The following is a 14923-nucleotide window of genomic DNA, read 5'->3' as shown; positions in this document are numbered from 1 at the left end:
TGAACTATTCAATGTTCTGTAATAGATCTGATATTATTTGTTAATATTTTCGTTTAAATAAATGAAATCATTTTCAATATGTTGAATCGGTTTCTGCTCACAAGGAAGCTATTGAACCAAGAGTACCAAATGGTGAAGTTGAAATCATCCCTTCGTAAATTTTACGGACGCCATCACGAGTTGGTTGACCGTTATGGAATAACCGTTTCACAGATGATATCGGATATGTTCCTTATGTCGTAACTACAATGACCTTCACTTTTCATGAATGTGACCTACCGAATAAGACTTTTTACCTGATTTGTATCAACATAAGCAACACGACGGGTGGCACATGTGGAGCAGGATCTGCTTTCCCTTCCGGAGCACCTGAGATCACCCCCGGTTTTTGGTGGGGTTCGTGTTACTTTGCGTTTAGTTTTCTATGTTGTGTCATCTGTACTATTATTTGTCTGTTTGTCTTTTTTATGTTTGGCCATGTCGTTGTCAGTTTGTTTTCGATCTATGAGTTTGACTGTCCCTCTGGTATCTTTCGTCCCTCATTCAGAGTAATATAATTCCGTTTCATGTAGAAAGTACATATACTATCTTCAGTATAAGTTTATCTACTTTGCTTGTTTATTCCTACACTTTGTTCGCCGGCTTTACGTCAGAATAATGTTTTGTATAGGTTGACATGCCGCCAGGGCCGTAAATTATGTGGAGGCATATAGGCAGTTGCCTCCTATTACACGTCACCAAAAAAATAATAATAAAAAAAAATGATATATTATTTGAGAGTTCTTATCTTGACACCGTTTGCCTGTTATGCACCGTATACCATCTAACGTGCTCCGTGACCTCTTAAACATGCATGTTCAATCCCATTCTCAAATCTAATTCACCATGCTTCCCAAAAAACTGTCTTTGCATTTGTCTTCACAATCCACAAAAAAATAAAATTGTCGCATAGCATTTCGAATTCAGTATAACAAAACCTAAAGCAAATTGAAAGCTAGACTTGTCAAGATGAACATTTTCAATACTTTTCATTTTGTGTACCCTGTCGGTTGTACTGCCTAAATGTTGGCCTTGTCAACAGCTGCCAAGTCAGTCGAAGATTTCAGAATGCTGGTGGCAATTCTAGGTACAATCACGATTACCAGGTCATCAATGCGTCAAGTAAGCGTAAAAATATAAGGAACCCTGTTATGAAAGATAAATATCAAGTTGTCGTTAAATTTTAGTTGATGCATGATCAAGAAGAATGCATATTCAACCAGGAAAAACAGTTCCTATGAACTCTTGCAGAAACTCGATAGAAATCACAAACGAATACATAACATTGGCTGTTGAAACAGCTTGAACAGGTTCATGATATAAATGATATGAAAATTCAAAATCGGGAGAGGATCTGAAATTCAAAACCAAACATGCATTAAAATCTTGTTGAACTACAGTTGAATATTGAACAAATGGTACAGGTTATAGATATTTCAAACCTTTTGGCTAGATTTGCGGTGTTTCGTAAATTTCATCATAGTTTTTGGTGAATCATCGACAATAACCGCATGAGACAACATATAGATTCTAGAGATAAAATCTATTCAAAACTTTATAAATAGAACTAGAGGTTTTTATTATATGTCTCTAATAGAGAATCTAAAAATTCAAAAGGTAAAGAAAGACAAAAAAATGCATTTTATTTCATTAGAATTGTGACTTTTAAATATATAAATCCGTCAACAAAATTTGTTTTACATTATATGTTAACGCTGTGAACATTTTAAGTTTAATGATATGAAAATATCAGGCGTCACCAGATCGTTTTTGCAATCTTTTAAAATCATTTAAAGTTTGAGTGATGTATGAAAAAATATTAAAAAATACGATATTGCAGAATGACGTTACGCTTGTTTTGTTTTTCGATGCTTTTGTCCTTCTACATACCGAGACTGTAATTGATTTTTGACTGAACTTGAAAACGTATCAGTATAATTCTGTGGCTGGAATTTCGAGAAATTCAAGGCGCATTCAATGTATTTTTTCATTTTTTTTTTACATTCATACTATACATTTATAGATCCTTTTCATAATGTTTTATTTGATAGTTTCCCTAAAGATATACATATTTCACTTTCTAGATATTTAATGTTAAATGAGTTCAAAATACATTCAAAAATTTATATAAAAAATGTTCTTCCTTGGGTAAGACCGCTGGCCATAGAACTTGAATCTGAAAAATGTGACCTTGTGAAGATTCAAATCGAAGTTCGAACACAAGGTAAATCATTTCTCCGGATACGAGAAGTTAGAGCAAGTTAATAAGCATGAAATTATGCTTTTGGCACATGATGGTAATAAACTAACAATGATCAAAATATCTAAACGTTAAAAGCCAAATATTAGAATGTGAATTTGGTATAATAAATGAAATTATCAGTGATGTAAAGTACAGTTTCAATCATGACGTTTTACACTTTTTTTCTGAAACCAAGTCAAAATATCTCCAGGGTTAGACATACAAGACAAACAAGCAAGATAAAACATAAAAACTTCTCATTATCTAGGGGTCTGTAAGTTCCCAAGACCCCTGCATATTCTAATGCCTCCTATTATACAAGTTCTAATTTAAGGCCCTGCAGTCGAGTAATACCAAGTAAATTTCAGACCAATCTAGTCAGACTGGTCAAGTAAAAATCAGTACAGTCGAGTACAGTAATAGGCCATTTCAGACTTTTACTGGTTTTTAGTGATTGTTCATACCTTTCCTGTTTCCGTGCATTTTTAACGGTCATCGATTGAGTAACTTTTACAACATGTACGAGGTATGTTATTTAGCTAGTGACCTACAAAAGGGATATGTTCTAAATAATGATTATTATTTACCTTTGACGTATAATAATTAAGTTTATTTATTTTTTAAATATATCAAGTCGATTTAACAGCTTCAATAAACATGAATGTACATGTTACAAGTATGGAAAAGTACACGTTGAAGTGTACTTGTTGAATGGCATAAAGATTCCCAGCAGACCTGAACCATTAAATTATCCACAATTTAGTGTTTCCAATTATCAGGAGCTATGGATATTTATCCCTCGACCTTTGGAAACAATGTTTCAAAAATGGTGTTCGTGTAATCTTAAAGATTTTTTGGTGTGACAAGAATAAAATCACACAATAATGGTCATGTAACTTTGAATATTTACAGTTAAACATATAGACGTTGAAATTCATCAGTGTTTCTAGTCCCGTGAGAATTTGATTACGACCAGTCAGAAGTCTTGAATATTTCAAACTTTACACAACGACAGAATAGGATGCATAGGACACAATGACTGACAACCACATGATACATCTCATCTCATCGTCTCTGTTAACACGGGGAAGAGAAAAAATTAAAAAATTAAAAACACTATAATAAATAAAAATAAAATGGTGGAAGAGGAAAAATAGGAAAAATGCCCCAATTTAAAGTTAAAACTCCATTACCATATAGAATATTTACAGCTATATAACACAGAATTATAAATACACTGTTGTTATGTGACCGTTTACGTTTGCAAAGGGTAATGTGTTTCTATGGACCAACCCTTTGGTGGCCCAGTTTTAAAGTGCTCACATGTAAGACCTTGATTGTCGATATCACATTACAGTCGCAATTATCTCGGCCAATAGATCAAATAAGTACACCATAAATTATCGTCCTCTATTCTGTTATATTCTCTTATATATATATATATATATATATATATATATATATAACACTTTTATTTCTATTGAAGGAAAGAGCGTAGATTAACACGTTTCAACAACGACTAAATTGAAAGATGCATTTGATTAACACATAATGTTCTCACTAAGGTTTTCGCGATCGCTTGAAATTTTACTTTATATGATTTGTGTATTATGCAATTGTGAAGCTGGAGGGAAGTAACTACTAATAAATTATACTATGAAATTAGACAGTTTACCTTGAAATTAGAAAACTCCTAAATTAAGGCAACAAAATTGAATTAAATTTAAAAAAAATATTTTGACTTTCTATGATCGAGATCAGAATTCAGCAGTTATAGGCTATATCTAAACATTGACCATATAACATTTTGTTAAAAGTTGTAAACTTGACGTAAATATATATTGCATTGACAAAGTCAATATCTTTTGGCTTGCTAATTGGTGAAAATCTAATTAGCAGAGTGTTCATCTCGAATTGTTAATACTTGTATATGTTGGGATTTGTTTAAACTTTTTTGGGCTTTGTTAACGTTACATATGTAATTCTAGATCTAATATCTTTAAATATATGCAATGTTCTTTAAAGATGTTATTGTATATATAAAATGTACTTTAAATATGTTATTGTATATATACAATGTTCTTTATAGATGTTATTGTATATATACAATGTTCTTTAAAAGATGTTATTGTATTATATATGCAATGTTCTTTAAAAGATATTATTGTATATATACATCTAGATTAAAAGGGGGCCTAGATATACGTACTTATATTGTTTACGTCTGTATTCTCATTGTTCGACCTCATGATGTAATGAATCTAACAAATAAACTATGAATCAAAAGCTTTAGAGAAAAATAAGATTTATTTGGCTGTAAATTTGTCATGGCATTTTATTGCAACAAAGACACACAAACAACTTATCAATCAAAACTTGATGACGATTAAATTACTGAAGGGCCATCCAGCAGTAACAAAGTTATATCAGGAGCTAATGGGTAATCCATAGCAGCATAACGTAGATTTGGCTAGTCCATTCACAATACATAAAAGCACCAAGCCCAGTCTGTTATATATGCCATGACGCTGGTTCTATAATCATTCTTTCAGAACTGAAACGATAAATGAAAAACAGCAGAAAATATTCATAATGGGAAAATGGGAGGGCGGGTAAATTCTGTAGCTTTGGTCAACCTCCGTGTAAGGTTTGAATCCAAATGACAAATCTACTTGAGGTAAACTGCATGAGGACTAAATTTTGCGGGTTAAACTAATTAGCATATGAAAGTGACCAGTAAAATGGAATCGGACAGAACGTGAATTAAAAATCATACCAACTTTTAAACTTACAATAACTGAATTTAATTATTACTGAATTAAATTCCAGTATTTAACGCAAACAAGTTACAACATGATCTGAAGTTGCGTACGTCTAAATTGTAGGAGACCTGTTATAAGAACTACTATATACTGCTGTGTATTTTGTATACTTTTATTATCTAATCTGTACTACATCCACGGAGATTCATTCATAGTCTTTGCCATGAATAACTTATTTGCGTTTCATTTCATAAATTATATCCTAATGGTTTGACGTTTGGTAGAAATTGAATATACGTAGTCAAATAGAAAAACAAAGGGTATGGGGTATCCATCCGTGAAACAAAATCAGTACATGCACAGCAAAAAACACACAAAAAGCAAAGGAACAGCGCTTTTATTGCTGTTCTACATCTAAAAGTTTTTAATTCTGTCTAACCTAAAGTGTGATTATTATTATTTTCGTGTCCTGATTATATATGACATGTAAAGCAACCTCAAGTCATCAGTTATAACATAATTTCTTATAAGTAAATCACAGTTACGATGTATATATAAACAATACACTTAAAAGTGCGTCAGTTTTGATATGTGGAATGTATTAAAACGCACAAAATTGGGACGTTAATTCCGCTGCAACGTGTAAGGAGAGTGTTACGCTATCTACACATTAGAGAACTGTTGCATGAACTTTAAGGGGTCTGTTGCAAGGTAAAACATCAGCCACTATTAAAACATACCCATAATATTTAGAATCATTCTCGAGTTGTGCCCTTCATCACAGTCTTCTCAATTTACAGGGACTACCTATTAGAGTGATTGTTGAATTTTCTCATCCTGGATATATGCATGAGATATTTTCCACTGGATGTTAAGCATACAATTATTAATCAATCGATCAATCATTGACTTCAACGTGAAAAGAAATATTATTCAAATAGAGAAATACGTAGAAACTTTTTTTTTTGTAAACCACAAGCCTTGTTAAGCTTCTTACAAGTCTTTTAGACCAATCGAGACTATCAGTCTCCCATTAGTTATTGATTGCTTGACGTCCATGCAATCGTAAATATTTCGTGCATATTAAGGACTAGATAAAAAAAACAATAAGTCCAGTAGATAGCTATATATTATTAGTTACATAGTGTGGTAATGACCTAATACGATATATATGGGGTCAGTAAATTCCATATGGAGTGAGAGCGAAGTTCGAACCCCATATGGAATTTATTGACCCCATATATATAGTATTTGGTCACTACCACACTGTGTAACGAACTTATGTCTCCGACTATCTTAACATGTGGCATTTAGACTAGTGGCCTATCAAAGAGATCAAGTCTTCAAAATAAAGAACCTACTTCCATTGGTCTATACAAAAACAAATGCCAACAATAACAACTTGTTAGCTTTTAATTATTTCCTTTTATTTGAATCGTTCATTATCAATTTCTTCGTTTGTTGAAACGTTTCAGATTTTTCCTCATTGTCGTGTTGTTTTTATAAAGGGGCGTATAAAGCCACGCCTACTAACCTCATATGAAATATACATGGTCTTCACGCGGTCGCTTTTAACCAATGATATTCCTAGAAATGTATAGGAGGTAAGATTAAGCTATATATGGATTCTGCAAAGTTGGTCAACAGAGATTATAGGTGAAGGACTATATAGTGCCACTGTACATGTCAAAAGACTGTAAGTTGGATTGGGACTTGGATCTTATGATGCATAAGCTATTAACAGACCCTTCAATGTGTTACTGCAATAGTTCTTTGACATGCAGAGGGCGTGATACTGCTGTATGAGTCGTCCAAATAAGCTTTCCCATTCAGATCGGACGAGTCAAGTATCTGTATCCCGCGACAACCAAAGATAACTTCCTCCCCTTTTCAGAATGATTTTTTTTTTGGCGGACTGGAGAAGTCTAGTTGAACATATTTCTGTACCTCAGTTATTCCTTTGGATCCAACCATAGGTCCACGGATTTCATTTTCTCTTTCCCAAAGGATGTGATTATCTACTTTCACATTTCAAACAGACAATTTGACCCCTCCCCCATTTCACGTTCTGTGGCAAATCCCTGCATATGTAGGACAAACGAAAAACGCAAATTGGTCATCAAATAGGTAGGTTCATAAATGAAGGTCGAGCAGAATGAAGGCGTTAGATTTGGAATTTCATTAGAAAACGAGAGTACAAGTGTCTCTCTACACGAATCATGAAATTTTATATATCAGTTAATCGGGCTACTCCAATGACACTCTGACGTCGTATGCTTTTTTATGAATGGGTTACCCGAGGTGTAAATGACATCATTGAACGATCAACTCTAACTGTGACGTAAGTTACATAAGCATTGTACGGGAAAATGTACGAATGTGAAAGTCTTGAAAACATGGAAACATAAACAAACGGAGACACAAATTTGTTGAAAGCCCAGTTTCTTAAATTAATGTTTATCTTCATCCTAACCTATCTAAGTATGTTACTTTAAATAGTTTAAGCATGTCATTTAACGTTAGGATACCCAAATTGCATCTATTTAGACAGTTTTTACACCTATTGTTTATATATATATTATTATTTATGATCCAGACAATAGTTTCCATTCTATGTTTACTTTGTGGATGTATCCTTATTTACTATATAGTTCCACCAATTTTATTTTGGATCCATACTGAATCATAGGAAAATGGCTTTTAACCAAACCTCCAAACGATCCATGATCTCATCATAACTGATTTTTTGTTTTATTTCTCCAAATATTTAGAACTATTTGAGAATATTCCATGCTTGCTTTTCATTTTTAAAGAAATTAATTCCTGTGACATATTACCTCTGGTCTTTTTAAAAGTAAACTTTTGTGAATACTTCATCTGTTGATGTAAACTGTGAACGTGTTGTGTATTTATAGATTATAACATGCCCTTTCCTATATTGGCCCTGGTATCATCCCGAGGCTTTAGCCGAGGGCCGATATGAGTCGAGGGATGATACCAGGGCCAATATGGAAAAGACATTATAATCTGTTTATCACATATCTAAGATCTGCAGAAAAGAGAAAACACGTTCAATTATAACTATTTAATTAACCACAACAGGTAAATTCTCAAAAATCTTCAAAATGTTTTTCAGTTCTTCAATTGAAATATCCTCTGGATTACGAAGCTCTCCAGCACTTTGTAATCACTTCTTTAGAATTTTAATGTCACTTTCAGTTTTTTTCCTTGTGTTAGTGTTTTTTATTTGGTCTACAAAGTCTGCTGTGTCGCTTTCCTCCACTGCAATGAATTGAGCACCGTTATTGTTTGCCATCAGGGCACAATAACCAATATCCACTTTTTTGTATCGGGCAGCAATATGAGTTAGACAATTCTGAGGTTATTACACATGCAAAACCCAATGTTTTCGTAACAAATATGTGATAAATTTGATTTTAATATGACGTTCTTCAAACGCTTGAGTACAAACCCGTGGTAAAATATGAATATATTGTTCGGGCTGTTCCGATCATACTCCCAAGTCATATACTTTTTTATGAATGAGCTACATCACGTCATTGAACGATGACGTAAGAATATAAGCCTTTTTTTACGGGAAAATGCACAATTGTGAAACCGGAAGTCATCAAAACAAGAAAACACAAACAAACGATGATAAAATGTGTTATAAGCCATTTTTTTTTACATATAAGTAAAATTATCATTTAAATTCATCAAAACCTATCTAAATACGTTATTGTAAATAGTTTAAGCATGTCACTAGTTCAGTTTGATCCTTTCTTTTACGTCAATATAACAATGTGTTTATTTACAGGAACGGCAAATATTTGCCTTCACTTAGAACGTTCGATCCGAAAGAATTGCCGTATTTGTCCTATTAGAATAGAAATAGTTCATAGGGGCTTGAATTTATACTGATTTTACCACGGGTTTGACCTTTATGCCAATATTTTGCTATCGCTCGTGGTAAACTATTAAGCCTAAAGGGCCAACCCGTGGTAAAATCAGTATAAATTCAAGACCCATGAATTATTTCTTAAATATACTCGGCTCAAAACAGGATAGAAATGCTCGGCAAAACTTCGCTTTCTACCTGTTTCTAAGCCCTGTACAAATAAAATTTATATTTCGAGACAATGTATGGTTATTCTATATATATATTTAGCTATGTTGAAAGCCGTGCATAAATTCAAATCATAAAAATACAAATTGTTTAGTCTCTATGAAAACTTGTAAGATTTCTGCTGCTATTTTTGCAAAATGAGTGCAATGTTATCCTCAATTTTGATATAAATTATATTTTCAATCTTCAACTGGGGGAAATAATCTAATCTAAAGGGCTAAAGTTAAGTGGTGCAAATCGTATGAAAAAAGTACCTAGGATTTTGCCATATGTTCTACGGGAAAATGCACGAATATGAAACTCAAAGTCATCAAAACACGAAAACATAAACAAAAGATGATAAAAAATTGTTAAAAGCCAATTTTCTTTACAAAAAGTAAGATAATCATTTCACTTCGTCCAAACCAGTATGTTATTGTAAATCGATTAAGCATGTCACAAAGTTATTTTCTTTTCTTTTACGTTAATATTAATAGTGTGTTTAATTAAGGGTACAGCAAATATTTGCATTCACCTAGAGCGCTTCAGCCTTCGAGCCAAAACAATTGCCGTAATAGCCAATAGTTTATCCCTCGCTCGTATCAAAATTAGTATAAATCAAATCCCCCATAAATTATATCTTCAATACCATTTTAATATATGAAATCTTGTTTTAATACAAAATGCATAATACATCCAAGTTATGTTAAAATAAATAATGTCAGGTTGTTGGTTTTGAATACAAACATATCAGAAATAACCTTTTCGTTAAAACTGCATGAGTAATGTTATATCCTAACAGATAAACTTTGTAACAAGAAATACAAAATGTTTTATAACATGTGTATTTGAGATAAGAATTTTGAACTATTTGCATTGAGTGAAAGGTGTTGCTAGGAACAAAGTGTTAAAGGCATTTCCAGAAAAAAAATCCAGAGAGTTACAAAATATAAAAGAAGCGGAAAGGATATGTAGCAAACATCCTCAAACACGAACTATAAAAAGGATTGGAGTCAAAATATGAGTCTAAATATAAAAAATATTTACCTTTCGCAAACAAATGTTCATGTTCATAACAATTAAAGTTCCATAGATAAAACTCGAACACAAATTACAAATTGCTCTCATGATTACATGTAAAACAAAATTATACGAATTTATTATTAACCGAATTCATGATTTTCATATGGTTCGTAGTTATAGGTGAAAACAGAGAACGAAAATATAAAAAGAGGAAATCAATCATAAACCATAGAAAGACTAAACAAACCATTGTCAACTGGGGAAAAGACGAACAGACAAAAACAGTTCACCGAACACTTCACAGAAAACTAAATATTGAGCAACATAAACGCCGCCAATAAACTGCGGATTAAATCAAAGTTCATATTTTGTATGTCAAACAGTTAAATTTATTTTTAAAATATGTCCATACGAATAGTATACTGCTGCATTTGGGCTAACGCTGCGAATTATTGCAGGTTCGTAGAATTTTGGCGTCGCAAGCTTCATCTCCAAAATGATCCATATATGAATAAGAAATAATAAGTTGATAGTAAAAATCTTTTCTATAGTCAGTTTGGGTTTAATAGAATTCCGGAAAAGATGTTTCCATTATTTAACACATTGGTATTATATATCACATCGCCTTTATGGTTGGCGTAGCTACAATAAATCCACACTTTTTGTCCTTTCATAACTCTTTGTATACCGTTAGAAAAAGCACAAACATCATCGATATCGGAAGAATTTTTAAAGTTCAATTTCCCTATTCGTTTCCCATTTGCTATGATATAACCCGTAGCATGATCACCTATATCTGGACATAATTGCACGGAAAACAAGTAAACACCAGACACAGGTGCTATGAATATACCATTGTTGTTATTATATCCATTACCGTCGTTCGTAATAATGTTATTAAACACCAGAATCTTTCCTTGTAAATTGTTATCCGACTGTAAATGGACTGCCTTGAATAGAACTGTTGATGAATGGTCTGTAAACATAAACAAATGTTTGCTTTACTGAAATAGCAGACTATCGGATACATTGTGTTGTCATACAAACGACATTTGCGAATGCTTGCAACTAACTCAGCGACCAGTTACATGCAACCGATGAAATGTGGTACAATATTTTTTGAAATCTGGCTTCCGCTGGCTAATGACGGAAACTTTTAATGTATTCATAACACTTTTTTTTGTCGTAAAAAGTTATCCCTTGACTTTAAAAAACAATGTTATATTCTAAGTTAAAATATATAGTAAAGTATGATCTTAATTTGATGATTGAATGAAATTATTAATTTGTATACTGCAACTGTATTATTTGTACAATCAAAATGCACTGGCAATTTTGTTAAACATATAATCATATATACAAGCACTGATCATATAAAGCCTTGCTTGTGACGTTGATTATATATTTCCGTAGAGTTTTACTAAAAACGTTGTTTAAGAATGCTGGTTCGCAGAATGGTTTGTTAGTTTCTATGAAACAGCTGAAAGAAAGAGTTATAGTATAAATATAAAAAACATGTATGGTCTCAAAATGTACTTATTCATACTCTGCTCAAAACAGGATAGAAATGTTCGACCGAGTCTTTGCTTTTTACCTTTGTCTTAGCCTTTAAGTTGCGTATACGAAATAAATAAAATAATGTATAATCAATTTGTTTGATATCTTGAGACAATTTAGAGTTGTTCTATACATAAATCTGTCTTACCTTTTCGAAGCTGGTTAAATTTTGCTGTAAATTCATCCGCCAAACTGTCAGTTTTTATCATCACATCTTCGATAGCATTCACTAATGAACTGTTTAACAAGTTCTTTTCATCTCGAATGTATCTATCATTGATTGCATACTTTGTTTCCTTTGTTTCTCCGAATCGTTGAAGTCATTTAATTTGAACATCACAGATTCCTCAAAGCTCTTTACTTTTTGTTCGTTAATTTCCATTTTATGTTCCAGACGAACAAGTTTTTCCAATATCTTTTCTTCAAAATCATATTTAGAACACTGCGTTTGAGATTCTATGTTTTTCTTTGAACCAACATAAATGGATGAAGTAAAAGTATAACTGATTTGACATGCTATTGAAATGACAATTATTCTGATCATTTTGACGTCTACTACTCTGCAAAGTTGTTTATGTCGATATTATATATTCCTTAGCAATACCAAAAGCTATTTCCAACCTTTTAATAACACGATACAATAATAAAAGTAACACCCCATTTGTATCATACATACACATTTTTATCGTTTATGTTTCTTTGAAATATATCGAGCAAAATGTTTTATTTCATTTTCTTTAAAACAGACAATCCTTTATGTTTAAAACTATTTTGCGTACATTTATCACATTTCCCCAAAAACAATAAACAATAGAACTATTGTGTGAAGACGATGTTTACTATCAGGTACAAACGTTCATCCCTACAAATAAATATATAATACAGTAAAAAGAATTTTCACACGGAGGAAAGTAATATACGCAATTAAGACACGCATTTTCGTCACGTTTGTACTATCAACAGTGCAATCGTAATCAAACCAGAGTGATTATGTCATTATGTTCGTCAGAGGGATACGACTGGTTGCATTGTCCAATATTTTTGTTATTATGTTATTCTATATTTATATATCATAACATTTTGCTAAACAAACTACAAGCTTCATCATGCGCGCAGATCTCCCGGAAATTATCGAAGGCTGGTCCGTCTAAGTTTTCATTTCTTTCTTTCTCTCTCTCTTACCAAATTTTCTTGACCGCAAATATTTGAAAAGTAATAATTTTAAAATGATCTCCTCCTTGTGATTGAAAAATTTCTGTCTTTGGTATTACATGGTCGATAATATTGGATGTAACAAGTATTTAATTTGGTATGATCTTTACTTTAATTGTTTTCTCAAACGGTACTTGTGTTTGGATTAAGAGGAACATTCATTTTGTCGTCTGTTTTTCTTTGGTATTATAACTTTTTATTGCAGTGCCCCCTGTCGGTTATAATCCCTGTACAGTTATCTTTATTGTTTATTAAGTGCGATTTAACTTCCAACCTACGTCTCACCAAACTTGATTATAAACTGAGAAGAAGATGTATCTTCCAGAAGCGTACAATTTTCATCTTTTTCGTTATATTTCTCATCATTGTTACGAACCAGGAGGGGAATAAATGTTATCAATTTTACATTTTAAGACACATTAAGTTTTTGAAAAGACCAAGACCATAGACAAACTATCAGTCAACTTGTTTTCGCTCTATCTGTAATCTAACAGAGTATGTCTTATTCCAATTGTGACATTATGGCTGGGTGGATTTGCAAGGCGGGTGGTGCATGCATAGCACGATATCCTTACTCTGTCAACGCACCCGGTCTCGCTCATCAGTTTTTGTTGTTTTAACTAGATTTCTTTATTCTTTGCGGAATAATGAGATTTGAAAAACGGTAAACTTATGATACCTCTAATTTGTAGCATTCTAATTTTTAAATGATATTGTAAATTGTTATCATATACTTTTGAGCCGACATATTTATTTGTCAATTTTTCGTAAACATATGAGAGAAAATAACAGCTGTCAAAACAGGTATTGATATGCATTGTCCCTGATTTAGAATTAATAAAACTGAGAATGGAAATGAGGAATGTGTCAAAGAGACAACAACCCGACTAAAGAGCAGAAAACAGCCCAAGGCCACCACTGGGTCTTGAACACAGCGAGAAATCCCACATCCGGAGGCAGGCTTCATATGGCCCCTAGACATGTGTACTAGTTCATAGAAAATGGACGTCACTCAACACTCCGAAACATATAGATGAACCGAAATTTAAAACAAAACATACAAGAATAACAATGGCCAGATGTTCCTGACTTGGGACAGGCGCAAACATGCGGCGGGGTTAAACATGTGTTGAGAGATCTCAACCCTCCCTTATACCTCTTGCTAATGTAGAATAAACAAACACACAGCAATACGAACAGTAAAACTCAGTTTAAAAGAAGTCCGATTCCGAAGTTAGAATAGGTAACAGAAGAAACTAACCAAAATGACAATGATAACATAAATTAGCAAATGACTATTAGAAGTTACTGACATGCCAGCTCCAGACCTCAATTAAACTGATTGAAAGATTATGTCTTCATCATACGAAAATCAAGCACAATCCCTCCCGTTAGGGGTTTAGTATCATACATCATAAAATATACGAGAAGAACATCAACAACTGGTTTTAGAATAAATGTGTTTATTTTAGATGCAAAGACCCTATGAGTGAATCAATATTTATTCCAAAAAATGTATGTCTATTTTACTTTTCATTAGTATGCAACCAGGCTTTGGTCACACGCCAATCGTCACAGATGTTCAGAAACTACGCAGGGATGGGTGGCGAATTATAAGAAGGAAGTGATGCTTACTCCTCTACAGAGCAACTGAACCTAAGAATACAGATTCAAATTATGCCTATCAAAAAAGAGTCGAAAAATACCAAAGGGACATCCAAACTCATAAGTCGAAAATAAAGTGACAACGCCATGGCCAAAAGGAAAAAGACAAACAGACACACAACAGTACACAAAACACAAAATACAAAACTAAAGACTGAGCAACACGAACCCCACCAAAAACTAGTGGTGATCTCAGGTGCTCCGGAAGGGTAAGTAGATCCTGCTCCACATGTGGCACTCGTCGTGTTGCTCATGTTAGTACAAACCCTGTGATAAGTATAATTCGGTAGTCAAATTCGGGGAAAAGGGGACGGGATA

At 32.8% G+C, this 14923-nt stretch overlaps 1 long non-coding RNA gene across 1 annotated transcript; it reads right to left on the bottom strand.

Annotated features, from left to right (window-relative positions):
• Positions 1 to 10535: 10535 nt before the first annotated feature.
• LOC127719971 (uncharacterized) lies at positions 10536 to 12243 on the bottom strand. The gene is made up of 2 exons (XR_007990573.1): positions 11877 to 12243; positions 10536 to 11147 (listed from the first exon to the last, which is right to left on the bottom strand). It is a non-coding gene; the product is annotated as an uncharacterized LOC127719971 (long non-coding RNA).
• Positions 12244 to 14923: the final 2680 nt, after the last annotated feature.

This window comes from Mytilus californianus, unplaced genomic scaffold (genome assembly GCF_021869535.1).
Source record: "Mytilus californianus isolate M0D057914Y unplaced genomic scaffold, xbMytCali1.0.p SCAF_11, whole genome shotgun sequence".
Lineage (NCBI taxonomy): Eukaryota > Metazoa > Mollusca > Bivalvia > Mytilida > Mytilidae > Mytilus > Mytilus californianus.
The sequence above is the reverse complement of the archived record's forward strand: the minus strand, read 5'-3'. Positions and strand labels throughout refer to the sequence as shown.